This window comes from Palaemon carinicauda, chromosome 4 (genome assembly GCF_036898095.1).
Source record: "Palaemon carinicauda isolate YSFRI2023 chromosome 4, ASM3689809v2, whole genome shotgun sequence".
Lineage (NCBI taxonomy): Eukaryota > Metazoa > Arthropoda > Malacostraca > Decapoda > Palaemonidae > Palaemon > Palaemon carinicauda.
In genome coordinates this window covers 88414240-88430846 of record NC_090728.1, presented here as the reverse complement: position 1 = coordinate 88430846, position 16607 = coordinate 88414240, and the positions used below count along the sequence as shown (strand labels likewise).

The following is a 16607-nucleotide window of genomic DNA, read 5'->3' as shown; positions in this document are numbered from 1 at the left end:
AAAACAATACACCGATTATGAATCAATCATGTGGCATTTTCCAGTGGCATGGCAGACAACTCCCACCAGCTGCGAGTACGGTCCTGGAAGAGTGGATATTAGTTCTCCACATGCAGTAAACAACTACATAATCGGACAGTAGCAGGAGAAGAGGAGGAGGGGAAGGGGGAGGAGGAGGATGATGATGAGGAAGAAACACTGGCCAACCTCTAAAGCACCTTCACTAAAGAAGCGGTCCGAGGCGACGAGGTCCTGGAGATCTCTCTCTCTCTCTCCCTCGGTAGAGAGAGCATTAACAATTGTCAGGTTGTGCGCCCACCTGTCAACTTCTCTAGACCTCTAAATAAAATCTTTGCTAAATGGGTTTTACAGTAACCCTGCGTTTTAACATCACTAGATGCACATTATTTCTTGAACAACAACAAAGTGGTCACTTTCTTAACAGCCTGACAAAGTAGAATCTCTCTCTATGTGTCTCTAGAGGGATGATGTCTACAAGAACTTTGGCATAGTCATTAAATCAAGATCGAATTTCATAGCGAAATGTTTGCAATCTTCTTCGAAGTTTGTGAGCCATTCTCACAACATTGGAAACTTTATAAACTTGCTAAACAGCCATTTATGATATGCAACTAACGGCTTATCAACCCAAACTTATTTTCAAGGCCAAGCCAACGGTACGTCTCAAAGGGAAATGTATATATCCGGAAGGAATTTAACAACATACTACACGACAGGTGAGAGAAGTGTACTAGAGAGCTAGGTGCAACTCGACCCTTCCTCACCGACCACCACAAGCATACTGACCCCGTCGTTGACTCGTCTCGACTCTCGTCTGTCTGACGGTGAGAGAGAGTGAGAGCGCGAGCGAGAGACACTCCTCCCAGAAGACCTCCAGCAGTCCTCTCTACCACCTGCTCCTCCCTCAACAGTCCTCCACCCAACCCATAACCTCACAACAGGGACTAAGGTGTCCCCTCCCACTCCTAGACAAACACACACACAACTTACATTCCGTACCAATCCATTCCTTCAGTAACACCTGACACTCCTGGATAACCTTAAAACAACTCTATTCCCTGACTGGGCATAATAATTCAAACATCCACCTTCGCCAACAGCAAAAATACCCTTCCTGGATTACTCTTCAAATATCCAAGCCACGCTTCGACGTAAAAAAGAACCCGATATTTAACCGAATATCACCATCTTATCGCGATCCTTCGGCTAACATCAAATGTAAGACCCTATTGCCGAATGTCTAGTACCTGAACCTCCTGAAGTTAAATCAGGAGACTGGGCAACGGGTATGGGGACAGGTGGTGGTACTTTAAGTTCTTTTTCCCTTTAAAGAACTCAAAATATAGATATTAATAAATTCTAATCGAACCATTCACTCATTTACTTCCTTTTCTATGCAAATGAAAGACAGCATCCAGAAATGGATATGTAAAATGCCAGTTGCAGATAATCGATATAAATACAATGGGAAAACATATGAGAGAGAGAGAGAGAGAGAGAGAGAGAGAGAGAGAGAGAGACCTAACCCTTCTCATCCAGTGAGTCATATCCAGATGTCAGGATTCCACACAACAGTCCGTTAAGCAGCGACACCAAAGAGAATCACAACATAAGAAACGCAACCTCTATAAAGTACAAATTACTTCGATTATAGTGTTTTCCAACCCAAGACCTACATGCCTATCCTCCTTTCCCCTTCCACAAAACAACAGAATCAATATTAGAATAAGAACCGCTTTGAAGGCAAGACACTTCATAGGAAATATGAAACATAAGTACTTGCTGGCGTCCCGGCCTAAATCGCAAATAATTTGCTTGGTTAATTCATTCCTTTACCTAGCGTCACAAACAACATAAAAGGTAAAAAAAAAGAAACAAAATTCTATTAAAGACATCATTATGCAAGCCCACCCTTGCTTGATAATAAAAATAAAAGATCGCGAACATCTATACAAAAACTTGTATTTCTAATTCATCGAGTTCTACATGATCTTCAATTAGTGCCACACAGTACATTCAATTAAATTATTCCATCTACAAACGACTGAAAAAACCCACACTAAAGGTGTTATTAAGGTACACGGAGCCCTTTTCTTCACAGGTTATGTAAAAGGCAAGTAAAGCACAGAAAGGCAGGTTCGACTGAATATTTGGAGAGCATGAATAACCGCACCCTTCTCTCTCTCTCTCTCTCTCTCTCTCTCTCTCTCTCTCTCTCTCTCTCTGTAAATGAGTTAAAAGGTACATAAGAATATTTACATATGAACTGGCATGAAAAGGATAAAAATATCTCTTCTCACACAGCAATTAAAAGTTACACAAATGACTGATGTGCTACTGTCATGACAACTCTCTCTCTCTCTCTCTCTCTCTCTCTCTCTCTCTCTCTCTCTCTTTGTTAAAATTCAATAATGTAATCATACAAATATTAACTGATCGTAACAGCTGAATCAGTAGAAATAAAAACAGCCTAACAATCATAGTAACAATAATACAAATCCTTCCAGACCAATTTACCCATACACACATTAAATCACTAAAAAGCAACCCTCCACCTCACGGGAAGAAACCTCCAGTGCTTTGCAAGCAATTGTATTGCACGGGTTCACTGACACAACAATAACCAACAATGAATAATGCCAGCAAGAGGATTTGCACTGGGACTCCAATTACATTTTCATAATCACTGAGAACATTTATTTTCTTCCATCCGACTGAGACATTAGCGAAATTAAATGGGACCTACATTGACCATTCTTATTTGGTTTTTTACCCCCCCCCCCCCCAACTTACAATTGGATAATGTAATGCAAACGAGAAACAAGATAATGATCAAGTTCTCCTTTTAAAATAGCTACAAATTGCAACTTGCTTCTTGGGGGAAATAATTTCGGCAAATTGCCTATTCTTCCTTTAATCCCCCAGGAGAACCCGCTTCTCAGTTGGGGACATTAATCACGAAAAGGGGACAAGAGACATAAATTCGAGGATGAAAATCTGTTGAGAGAGAGAGAGAGAGAGAGAGAGAGAGAGAGAGAGAGAGAGATGTACTTCCACAAATAACGCGCAGAGACAGGTTAATTTTTTACCATGTTCATTACTGGTGAGATTTAAAGGCAATGCCTGACAAATATGTAAGTGATGAAATCAAAAGTTATAACAACAATAGAGCAAATAGCAGCTAAGTAATGGAAAAATTGAGGAAAAAAACAGCATGCTTTTTAGCAAGAACATAAATCGTTTATTTTTATTTAAAAAAAAAAACAACGGGAGAAAAGATTATGCAAAACAAGTACGAATTAAAAGTATATACATTATAATAACACACTTTATTCATATATATATATATATATATATATGTGTGTGTGTGTGTGTGTGTGTGTATGTGTGTGTGGAAGAATAAAGGATTTTTTTTACCAAACCACTTTTGATTTCAATGCTAGCAACTCTAATGCCTAACCATTGCAATAAACGGATAACACCTGCACCACACAACTATACTGCATTGCATGTCTTCAAGAATACTGTAAACAAAAACTCAGAGGCGCCTGAAAGTGAAACGGAAAAATAGAATCGGTGTCACGCTCTGATTAATCTCACGGTCAGCCTCATCATTGCCGCATTGACGTCCACTGTAGTGGGAGTACCTTTGATTAGTTCTTCAAGCTGAACAGATTTCAATCCCAGTGGTATCCAGTGGGTAGACTGACGTCATAGTTCAGATAAATCTTTAAAGCAAAACCATACTACGTTCGATTTTTGTGTTTGAACTGGAAATGAATGACACCAAACTGAAGGACGAAGATATAAAATTAGACAACTTAGAAACATGCAGTCATTGAAAAATCAACATTAAATCATGATGAAATTTAGCGATGTTAGAATTTTATAAAGATCAAAAGGGTACACTGAATTACAGGAAATACCACGACTGTGTTATGATGAATAAACACTGAATAGTAAAAAACTAAATAAAGGAACTGTAAAAGCCCAATATTGTCACATTTTTACAAATCATCTAAGAGAGAGAGAGAGAGAGAGAGAGAGAGAGAGAGAGAGAGAGCTACATAGTACCTAACATGCGACGTCAAAAGAGAACATCAACATGATTAATCATTAAAAAAGTCATCAATAATGTATGGAAGGAGCTTTCCTTCTAGTGATTATCTTGATGGAGAACGATTCCGTTGCCGCCTTGCGAGCTGCTAAATGGTAAACATGCACATCCCTTTTTTGGTTAGGAGAAGAATAACTAGAGTGATGCTTACTTTAATAAAGGGTGTATAATGAACTAGAAATGCGAAGAATCTCTCGTTGCTTTTAACGTTAACCAACAACAATAACAAAATAACTAATACTTCACCCACCAACATCAGCGACTGATAATACCCATGAAAACAGTAACAACGATTACAAACAAAGTAGCTATAATTCTACCGCGAAAAGGAAAATCAAATAACAAACCACAACTAAATAAGTCAGCCAATGGAAATGAGTGCAATAAATATCATAAAGATCATAAAATGCCACAGTAACGTTGCTGAACACACCAATCGAGATGTAAATCAAATAAAGACCAAAACTGTCATCTCATAAAATACCAATTGGAACCACATTCAAGGAAAAACCGCCAACCTAGCAATATCCAGAAGACGATCGAAATGACCTAAAAAATTTTTTTGAAGGATCCCCTAGTATATCAAGCATCTTGATATACATATATTATATATATATATATATATATATAAATATATATAAATATATATATATATATATAAATATATATATATATATATATATATATAGATATATATATATATTAGTTGACACACACATATATATATATATATATATATTTATTACCAATAGGAAAGAGGAAGATTCTTTTCATCGACCTTTTAAAATTCCTTTTTTATGAGCACAGTGCGAAATCCAGAAAAAAATTATGTAATATAACTTTATAAACTATTCGATAGGGAAAAATTCAAAAGGTTCTGAATTAAAATATGTGCACACATGATGGATTTTTGAATGTCCAAAACCTTGAAAAGCAAACAATGGACTCGGATTAAACCACTTATCACTGGAAGCGAGAGGCTGCAAAAAAAAAAAAAAAAATGCACCAATAATATTTCAATAGATCTCAGTAATGCTATACAAATATTGTTCTGAAGAGGAATCTTAACGACAAAAATACATAATACATGAGTAAAAAGCGAAAGGTAAGATCTAAAATTAACTCTCCCTTTCCCTTCTTAAATGGAACAAATTTACCTTTTTAAATTTAATATATAGACATATATATATATATATATATTAATATATATATATATATATATATATAATATATATATATATATATATATATTATATATATAATATATATATATATATATATATATATAATATTATATATATATATATATATATATAATTATATATATATATATATATATTATATATATATATATATTATATATATATATATATATATATATAACATATGTATATATCCTGACTGGAGATTCCTTCCAGGGATGAAAGGGTTTTGCGTAGCGCATGATCAGCAAAGCTGTACAGGTTAGAGCCACCCATAGTATGATGATTTTGCGGTGATTGATCAGATGAAAATATCACATCATTACCAAACTCTATACATTAATTGACATGTCTAAGGCCTTTTGTCCCTGCAGTGGGATAGAAACTGCTGTATTTAATGTTGCTATATATACGATTATATATATATATATATATATATATATACATATAGTATATATACACACACATTAAATAAATGATGATTATTTTTTGCTTGCATTATCTACTGTATTTTACGTGCGAGTCTACCTGTATTAATGTACATTCGCATTGGGTCAAATAATCAAATAATTTCTCGGAAAGTTGATTATTCTTTTCACGCAAAAAGATATTCATATTGTTCTACTGCGAGTGAATATACAAGACTTGCAGTACGGCCCCAGAGGATAGGCAATCAGTGTTCAATAGCAAGGAGGGTAATCAGTTAATAGAAGAGAAGTAAACTAAGGTCTAGCATTCTTGCAAAGAAGATTTGCTGAAATGGGTTAGGGATTTATAAAAAAAAAAAAAAAGTTTGTATATATGTAAATATTCGAAAACCATACAAAATAGACGTGTGTACACACTAGCAAGCCCGAAAACCCCCCAAGTGTGAAACGAAATCAACAAAAAGAAAGTTGATATAAGACCAGCATACCTCGAGAGACATCCTTCCCTTCGAGCAACCACAATTTCCATTTTCCCTCTCTGGCAACCAAGTGAAAGTGCATACATATAAGCGCCTTCCATTGTAGTGGAAGCCACAGAAAACCTAGCCGGTAGGGGCAAACGGCCGTCGGCAAACAGGGAAATGAAAAGCAAAAGCAAAAGGCACAAGAACTTAATAAATTTGCATAAAGTACCTCACCATATTGCAGTCACACTGCTGTCTGTAGTAGTTTGCAGGGATAACTTACCAAGGGAAGAAAGAGAAATTGACATAAAAAAATAATAATAATAATAATAATACCACTAGAAGGTTGGCCAGTGCACCCAGCCACCCATTGAGATACTACTCTCTAGAGAGTTATAGGGTCCTTTGACTGGCCAAACAGTGTTACATTGGATCCTTCTCTCTGGTTACGGTTCATTTTCTACTTTGCCTACACATACACCAAATAGTCTGGCCTATTCTTTACATATTCTTCTCTGTCCTTATACACCTAACAACACCGAGATCACCAAACTGTTCTTCTCTCAAGGGTTTAACCACTGCACTGTAATTGTTCAGTGGCCGCTTTCCTCTTGGTAAGGGTAGAAGAGACTCTTTAGTTATGGTAGCAGCTCTTCTAGGAGAAGGACACTCCAAAATCAAACCAGTTCTCTAGTCTGGGGAAGTGCCATAGCCTCTGTACCATGGTCTTTCACTGTTTTGGGTTAGAGTTCTCTTGCTTGAGGGTACACTCGGGCAAACTATTCTATCTTATTTTCCTTCCACTTGTTTTGTTAAAATTTTTATAGCTTATAAAGGAAATATCTATTTTAATGTTGTTACTATATTTTAAATATTTCGTTTTTCCTGTTCCCTTTCCTCACTGGGCTATTTTCCCTGTTGGAGCCCCCGGGCTTATAGTATCCTGCTTTTCCAACTAGGGTTGTAGCTTACCAAGTAATAATAATAATATGGTGGTTTACTTGTCAAATCCCGCATTTTCCTTCTAGGACAGATGTTAAGGAAACTAGCATCATATAACATGAAAAGAGCATACTGACGGCTACATTTATGAAAAGAGTGTATTTCTGATGCATAAAATTTACGGTAGTTACGCTTACAATAATATTACACGTTAGCTATCCCGCGAGACATGATTATGGCGAGAAAGCAAAGCCTATCACAGTGAAAGCAGGTGGATCTGGTTTCCACACGGAACAGCCCTTTCATTCTTCCAAGCTGCACTGAAATCATTTCCTTCCCTCGAACCTCAAAGCTGCCAATTGCTTTTCAGTCGAACTGGTTAGACATGTCCTGTTCCATTGTTGTTATGTGACAATCTGTTATTGGTTTTGATAATCACGTCTAGTTGCTTTTTTTTTTTCTTTTTTGTCGCTCATGAATGGCAAAGGCATGGGACACGACAATGCCCTGGAAACTGACAATATATACAAATGATCAGCGACCGAAGCCCTCTCCTTCAAACTAGTACCCAGGGAGGGCTAGGCAATGGCCGCTGAATAGGTAGATTAATAAGCTCCGCCAAACCACCATCAACCTTCCTTGATCACAAGGATGGCGATGTTACAATTACTACTAGAAACTATTAAGCTTAAGTAGGTTTCGAACTCGCATCCAGGTGAATGCCAGGCAAGGACGTTTCCAATAGGCTACCATTTCTTTTTCCACACAGGGCTATACGCCTTGTTGGGGGCTCTTGAGAAATTGTTTTGTTAAAGTAGGGTAACGGGTTATTAATATTACCTGCCATGCCATTCCTAACATCAGCTTCGCAATCAAATATCTAATGACAAACTCAGAAGGCAAAAGTAAACAAGATTTAATGTATAGAACTTATATCACCGCGAGTATGTGAACGAGCGCGCGCGCGTGATTGTGAGTTTAAAATTGTTATGCATTCAGAATATATATTAATAGATGTCCCCATACCGACCAGCGGAACTAAATTCTATCCAAGAACATTACGGTTGACAAAATCACGACCAGACAAATGGCCGAACTCCCTTCACTCGCCATCTATGCACGATAGTCTTCCTTTGTACCAAACTTGATTGAAATCACTTCAACTGTACAGGAGGAATTGTAATGACGATGTCAATTTGAAAGTAAGGGACGGGCAGACATTCAAGCGATCTCCTATCACGTTAAGCATGATGGCCCACCTTTTTTTACCGGTTTTTAAATGAAGTCTCAATGGTATAATTGTGATATGAAGTTTAGAGCGACAAACGTGTTGGACAAAATAAAAAAAAAAAAAAAAAAGGCAGATAATACAGATTCAGGATTGTCCTGGAAAACATCATGATCGGCAAACGGATTACTTCTCATCTAGCATATTTATGTATGATGGTCTACCATATTTGACTGAGATCCTTTAACCACAGAAGATTTACGATGAGAGGTTACAGTCGGACACAGGGATTCCAGTCACACCTCGCTCTGAGGAAGCGCAGCCTGTCACACACCATTACTGCGAGTTCCTGTGTGTCCACCACTGACATCTCTCCACTACGCTGTTTGGTTACTAGCCACGCAGTAACGGTGTGATGGTGCAATTCATCATAAAGAGGTGTGCCAGGAATTCTTGGGTCTAACTGTACATACGGCTCCACACTGGCAGAAGAGCTTCCTTACTGCTCATTTATGCATAACGGTCCACATTAAAAAAGTTTGTCCCGATTACATTCAACTGTGTAGAAGATAAAAACAAATAAAGTACGCGTGACGAATACACTGACAAACAGGGCAAGCACATCCCCGACTTTGTAGGTAGGAGACTCAAAATATGTTGTATTTTGTATGACTAGAAAAACCGACAAAAAGCAGCACATATTTTCTAAACATCACATAGTACAAACCAAATATAAACTTTCGCAGACCCAAAGGCAATAATAGAAAAAAAAAATTTCAATCATGCGCACTTCTACAGAAAAGTGTCTATCACCACCTTAAGGATCAGAACCCATCCAGTGCTCTTTTCACTTTTTTCATCATGATTGGGTAACACAAATATACAAATTAACCGTACACGGACCTATTCAAAATATACATTGCTCATTCTTTCCTATTAACGACAAATGATATGTAATAATTTTAATAAATCGATTTTAACAACGATCACAGCAACACAAATGCACGATCTAAATTCCAGAAAACTTCCATATCAAATCCAATATCGAATGATATCAACTGAGCATCACATGAGCACAAAAAAATTAATCTCTCTTCTATGAAAAATGATCGGATAAGATACATAACCAGCGATCACATAAAACAATTCAGTTTCCGGCAATTCTTTCCCATACCCCTTCAAAACACGAGAGCCATATTCTAACCGATTTCAACAAGTCCTTAAAATATAATTTCATGAATATTTTTTTTTTCAATACTATATTTTTTTCTCCAAAAAGAAGTTTGAAACACTAATCTAAGTAGAACGTAAAACGAGACCTTGAAACTCTTTACAAAAGAAATATGAAATACTATAATACAGCCCACCTAAGTTTTTAATTCATATATGAGAAACTTCGAATCAACAATAAAAGAGAACCGATAAAAAAAAAAGATAATGGAACATCGGAAATATCGTGCCAGAAACCAATACGAGGAAAAAACCACCAAAGAAATAAAATGACTTTGGACAAATTGGAAAAACCCTGTCTCTACCCATCGGAAGACAAAAACACCAAAGTCGAGCCTGGGCTCTTGCCAAATGGAACCCTTTACTACATCTTGAGAACTTTTAATCAAAAAGTATATATATATATATATATATATGTATATATATATAAATATATATATATAATATATATATATATATTATATATATATATTAAGAGGGTATTCAAACATGTAAGAAAATAGACAGATAATGGATGGATATTAAGAATAACAAAATGGTACCCAAATATTTCAAACGAAGCAAGAAAAAGGAACAGACGACGATACATTGATGAACTGAGAAAATCTGCGGGTAAAGACTGGCATGATAAAACCATAAAACAGAAGCGAGTGGTGGGAGATATATAAATATATATATATATATATATAATATACACTGTATATATATATTTATATATAATATATATATATAGTATATATATAAAATATATATATATATATATATATGTGTGTGTGTGTGTGTATATGTATGTATATGTATGTATATTTATGTAGGTATATATATATATATATATATGTGTGTGTGTGTGTAATGTATGTATATTTTATGTAGGTATATATATATATATATATGTATATATATGCATATATGTGTGTGTATAATCTATCTAAATCTATCTATCTCTATATATACATATATATCTATATCTATATCTATATATATATAATATATATATAGTATAATATATATACTTATATATATCTATCTATCTATCTTATTTATATATATAAATATATATGTATATATAAATATATATATATATATATATATTTATATATGTATATATAAATATATAATATATATATATATATATGTATATATATATATATATGTAATATATATATATATATATATATGTTTATATAAATAAATATATATATACATATATATATATATATATGTATATATACATGTATATATATACATATATACATCTATATATATACATGTATATATGTCTATATATATCTATATATATACTTATATATACATCTACTTTATATATATATATATATATATATACACACCAGAAATTTTAAGTAATTTCTATTTTTCCTAACGATACTGACCTCGAACTACTTTCTTAGGACTGGTAAAACCACTCTGCTCCGACCAAAATTATTCAACCCCCCCCACTCCACAATGCCCAACCGCCGACCTGAGCTGCCGAAGGGGTATGGTTCGTGATCCGGGCTTGGGTCCTCAGTTCTCGCTTCAAACTTCGCCCAAACTCGAGTGCCTGTTCTCCAGGGGACGGACGGGAGGGCAATAACCCGAAAGTAGTTCGAGGTAAGTATCGTTAGGAAAAATATAAATTACTTAAAATTTCTGATTTGTTCCGACAAGAGATACTTATCTCGAACTACTTTCATAGGAGACTCAGACTTAGGAGGAGGGGGTGAACTGGTACCCAGGACCACCCTGACTTTCAGGGGCAAGAAGACCCATGGCAGACGGATGGGCACACTCGGGGGGGTGGGGGGGGAGGGGTGGTGGAGAATCACATACCACACATTAATAATATACCCAACAACCAATTGATTACTTACCTATTCAATCTGACATTCGTTCCTCCCCGCTCCAAGGGCATAAGGAACGCAGGGGGGGGGGGCGGGGGGGGGGTTCAGGAATGATAGCGGGGACGTGTGTGCAGGGAACCTCGTTAGGACCTTCACACCTGCCAACACAGGACCTAACGAGAAGGTTTTCCAACGTCTTCCTTTTCCTCGTATCGTCCTTCAAGTAATGGGCTGTAAAAGTAGACTGCTTCTCTTCCAGACTCTGGCCTTTAAAATCTGAGAAACTGCCATGTTCTTGGAGAAGGCCAAGGAGGTACCCAAGCCCCTGATGTCATGAGGCTTAGCGTGTTTGGGGGGGAAGGCACTCCGGAAGTCTCATATAGCCCTCCTAATGACCTCTTGCAACCCAAAAGGAGACAGACCGTATTCCTCAACACTGCCTTCTTGACCAAGGCCACGTGGAGATGAAGAGGGAGGAGAGACCTGGACGGTACCTGGCCCGTTCTACTCAAGTACTTCCTGGCTTGCTATTACTGGAAATAGGAGGCTATTGCTGGAACAGAGAACTCCTCAAGCCTTGAATCCACCACCGAGGGGTTCTGCGTCTTCATCACGAAGAACGGAGAGAATCTAAACGAGACGTCCTTCCACCCTTTGGAGTAGGAGACCTCGCTGGAGAGTCCGTGCAGTTCGCCCACCCTCTTGGGAGGATGCCAAGGCCAACAGGAATTCTCTTCAACGTGAGGCTCCCTGTCCAAGATATGCTTCAGGGGCTCGAATGGGGATCTCTTCAAGGAGTCCCAGGACCCTGGCGACATCCCAAGCCGGGACCCTGGAGGCTTTGCAAAAGGTAGCCCCACTTGGCCTGATACACCGCGGCAGAGGACTTTCGCAAATAACCCGCAATGTAGGAGGCCGCTGAACCCAAGAAACCATACCTCTTCAGCAGGCACTCGATAGTCGCCATGCGTGAAGGGAGAGCACCTGCGGGTTTTCGCGGAACTTTAGGAAGTGTGACTGACACAGGAGGTCTTCTTTTAGAGGAAGAGGCCAAGGAGGATATGAGGCTAGTACCTGAAGTTCCGTGAACCACTCCCTCTCAGGCCACCAAGGAGCCACGAGGGTCATCTTCGTGCCCCTGGGACTGGAGGATCCTGTTCAACACACCCTCCTGAGGACCCAGAAGGGTGTGAAGGCGTAGATGTCCATGTTGTCCCAGGGATGCTGAAACGCGTCTTCCACCTTGGCCCCTGGGAGTCTGGCACTGGGGAGCAGTAGACCAGGAGCTTCGCGTACAGTTTCGTCGCGGAACATGTCTATCACAGGGAAACCCCCACCTCTCCAGTACTTCCCTGGCCACCTCAGGGTTCAGGGACCATTCACGCGCTTAGGACTTGGCCCTTCCTGCTGAGACCGTCCGCTATGAGGTTTCGTTTTTCCAGAATGAACCGCGCCGTGAGGTCTGTGTGTTTCCTCTCAGCCCATTCCAGGATATTTTCTGTTATGAGGCAGAGCTCCCTGGAGCGAAGGCCTCCCTGTATATTGACATACGCCACTACTGTTGCGTTGTCGCACATCAGGGCTACCGTCCTGCCCTCTAGTTCCTCTTTGAAAATTGACAGGGCCCTCTGAATGGCCAAGATCTACAGGACGTTGATGTGGAGACCTCTCTGCCTCCGTCCACTGGCCTTGTGCTGTGTGAGAGGCCAAGTGGGCGCCCCAACCCTTCTTGGAGGCATCCGTGGAGAGCAACATCTCGGGGGAGGGGGGGGAGGGATCCCGACAGCGGGGTTCCCCGCCTGGAGTTCTCTGGCAGGGCCCACCACTGTAGGGCCAGCCTCCTTTTGGGGAACAGCGGGACCACCGGAGTGGGGGGAACCGGTCTGGCATCAGTGATCTTTTACTTCCACTGAAAGGGCCTCAGCTTGATCCTACCTTGAGGGACCAGTTTCTCTGGGGAGGTCAGGTGACCCAGTAGCCTCTGCCAGTCCTGGGCCCTCATAGGGAGGCCCTGGAGGAATGGCCTGGAAATTTCCCCGAGGTTCCTGATGCGCTCCTCGTAGGGGAAAGCCTTTGCCAAGGTCGTGTCCAGCTCCATCCCCAAGTATACTGTCCTTCTTACTGGTGTCAGCTGGGATTTCTCCATATTTACCACGATACCCAGCTCCCCGCAGAAGGCTAACAGAGCGTCCCGTTGCTGCTCCAAGAGTCCCATTGACACTGAAAGCAGCAAACCAATCGTCAAGGTAACGCAGGAGTTGGAAGTTGCGCTTGTGCGCCCACTCTGACACCAGGGAGAACACTCGTTGTGAAAACCTGCGGGGCCGTGGATAGCCGAAGCATAGGATGGTGAACTGGCAAGCTACCTGGCCACCAACTCAGCCTGAGGTATTCCCTGCTTGAGGGATGGACTGGGATCTGGAAGTAGGCGTCCTTCAGGTCCAGAGAAATCATAGAGTCCGCCTGTGCCGCCTCCGGGACGACCTAGAACATTTTCTAGAGTACCTTGAGGATGAGAGTATACGGTTCCTCTTACGCCCCCTGCGCCTTCTCCTCTCGCCGGAAGAGGAACTCTCCGAGGAGGTCCCGTCCGAAGATCGGTCTCCAACGGTGGAAGAAGGAGGACGCTTGGCTCTTCTTTTTGAGAGGTTTGCCATACCGCGGCGTCACTGACCTGGCCTTCCCAACCACTGGGGTTGCCGACCCGACTGAGGGAGACGGCTTGGGGTGGGTGCATCGCACTCCGAGGTCTCCTTCGTCCCAAGGCTGCTCATCTTCTCTCGGCGAACTTCCCGGGGTCCTGGGTACGGCGGAACAACATCAGAAGAGCACATCACACAGCGCTCACGATAGGAATCGCACGCTCCCGATGACAGACCTGCAACAACACGCAGAGAAGGCAGTTCGGTTACCGGGGTTACGGCCGGAAACGCTACCAAGAGGGGCACCTCCTCCACACGATGAGTTTGCGCCACAAACTCCTCCATGGAGGGGGTACCCACAAGGCGCAAGCACAACCACAAGGACAATAATAGGGGATCCACCACAGGGGCCTCACCCGATGGAACAATGTGCTCAACAATCGGTTGAGGCCCGGCAACAGACTCACCTACGTCCCCGCCATGGACAGGGACTGGGGATGACCTGGTGTCGTCCTGGCCGAGGACGACTCTACTGACATTTTCCCTCAACTTAGTAAGCACCGGTTTCTCCTTCTTGGCCTTCTTCTTCTTCATCCTGACTAACTTCCATTGCCAGTCGGGCCAATCGACGCATTCAGGGCAAGTAGCATCCTTCGCACACCTTTGTCCCCGACACGTGGAACAAAGGATATGAGGATCAACTTAGACAAGAAAGCGCCACACGCTTTCTCCGCAAAAGGCCCAGGCAACGACGATGAGCCTCCATCACAGGGCAAGGATACACACAGAGGGAAAGAAAGGACACAGGAAAACACAAGGGAACATAGGAAACACGAGAAGACCACGCGGTAAACACGAGGTCAGGGTCAGAGCAGGAGCGAGGTTATGACGAGTGAACGTTACAACCGACCAGCGAGAACTGAGGACCTAAGGTCAAGATGGCACCCGGGTCACGAACCATACCCCTTCGCAGCTCAGGTCGGCGGCTGGGCATTGTGGAGGGTGGGATTTGAATCGGCTGGGCATTGTGGAGGGTGGGATTTGAATCATGCTGGTTAGAGTGGTTTTACATGTCCTCCTAAGAAAGTAGTTTGAGTTAGGTATCTCTTGTCGGAACAAATATCTATATATATATATATATATATACATACACTGTACATATATATATATTATATATATACATATAATATATATATATATATACACTGTATATATATATATATACACTGTATAAATATATTATATACATACATATATATATATATATATATGCATCTACATCTATATATACACACATATATATATCATATACAGACATATATATATGTGTTTATGTATATACATTATATATATATATATATATATCTCTCTATATATATATATATATATGTATCTATATATATGTATATGTATATATATATATATGTGTATATATATATATACTAAATATATACATACATATATACATATATGCATACATATATATATATATATATATATAAATTTATATATATATATCTATATATGCATACAGTATATGTATATATATATATACACATATATGTATATATATATATATGTGTATATATATATATATATATATAAATGTATATATATATATATATATATATGATAAATTTTGCACATTTAGACGTGTTTTTTCATATTCAAATAAGCCACATATATTTTTGATACATTAATGTCTGGATTCTCTTAACGACCTCGGGATCAGAGCCCCAGGCGAAATCACACAAAGACAAGAGCTTGTGACCGGCCGGGAATCGAACCCGGGTCGGCAAGCTTGTATAGACAGTGACTAAACCACTTGGCCACGAAGAAAGATAAAAGTCAATGACAATTCTTCTGTACTTATACCTGTCGAATTCAGGTTTTTTGTACTTAGAATTGAAATAAACCAATCTTCACCATCGTAGCTAATTGGTAGTTTGTTACTTGGCATTCGATTAATGATAAATTTTGCACATTTAGACGTGTTTTTTCATATTCAAATAAGCCATATATATTTTTGATACATTGTCTGGATTCTGTTAACGACCTCGGGATGCATTTAATGCCGAGAGTAGCATCAACGATATATGCAGCGAGCTTGTTTTCTGGGCCAAACATTTATAATGTGTATATAGTATGTAATGTAATGGGTCAAGAACACTACCCTGAGAAACACCAGGCAATACATTCCTATAATCACCATGGTGCCCATCAACATCTAATCTTTGCAATAGAATACTTAAAAATTAAATAATGATGCTAAAAATGGCCCACCTACTCCAAACTGCTTTGGTCTGAAAACCAGGGCCTCATAATTAATACTGTTTGGGTGAAATCAAAGCCATTCACCCAAACTTCCTGACCACTATCAAAGGATTTCCGTACAACTGGAGATTATAAAAGGGCATAACAAGCTCCAAAGCCTTTGCAAAAGCCAAATTGCAAACTAACAGATGATTACCTCTAGCATACCTATTTATACG

General features: G+C 39.5%; 1 protein-coding gene across 4 annotated transcripts in view; it reads right to left on the bottom strand.

Moving 5' to 3' along the window:
- Window positions 1-16607, bottom strand: part of aPKC (protein kinase C iota type) — a 354044-nt gene that overhangs the window by 202292 nt on the left and 135145 nt on the right. Inside the window, exon 1 of one of the 4 annotated variants that reach the window (XM_068372438.1) lies at window positions 728-798. The exons of the other annotated variants lie outside the window; for them this stretch is intronic. The gene's annotated coding sequence lies outside the window, so the exon portion shown is untranslated. Of the gene's footprint in view, window positions 1-727; window positions 799-16607 lie in introns of those variants that run through there. 4 annotated transcript variants of the gene reach the window in all.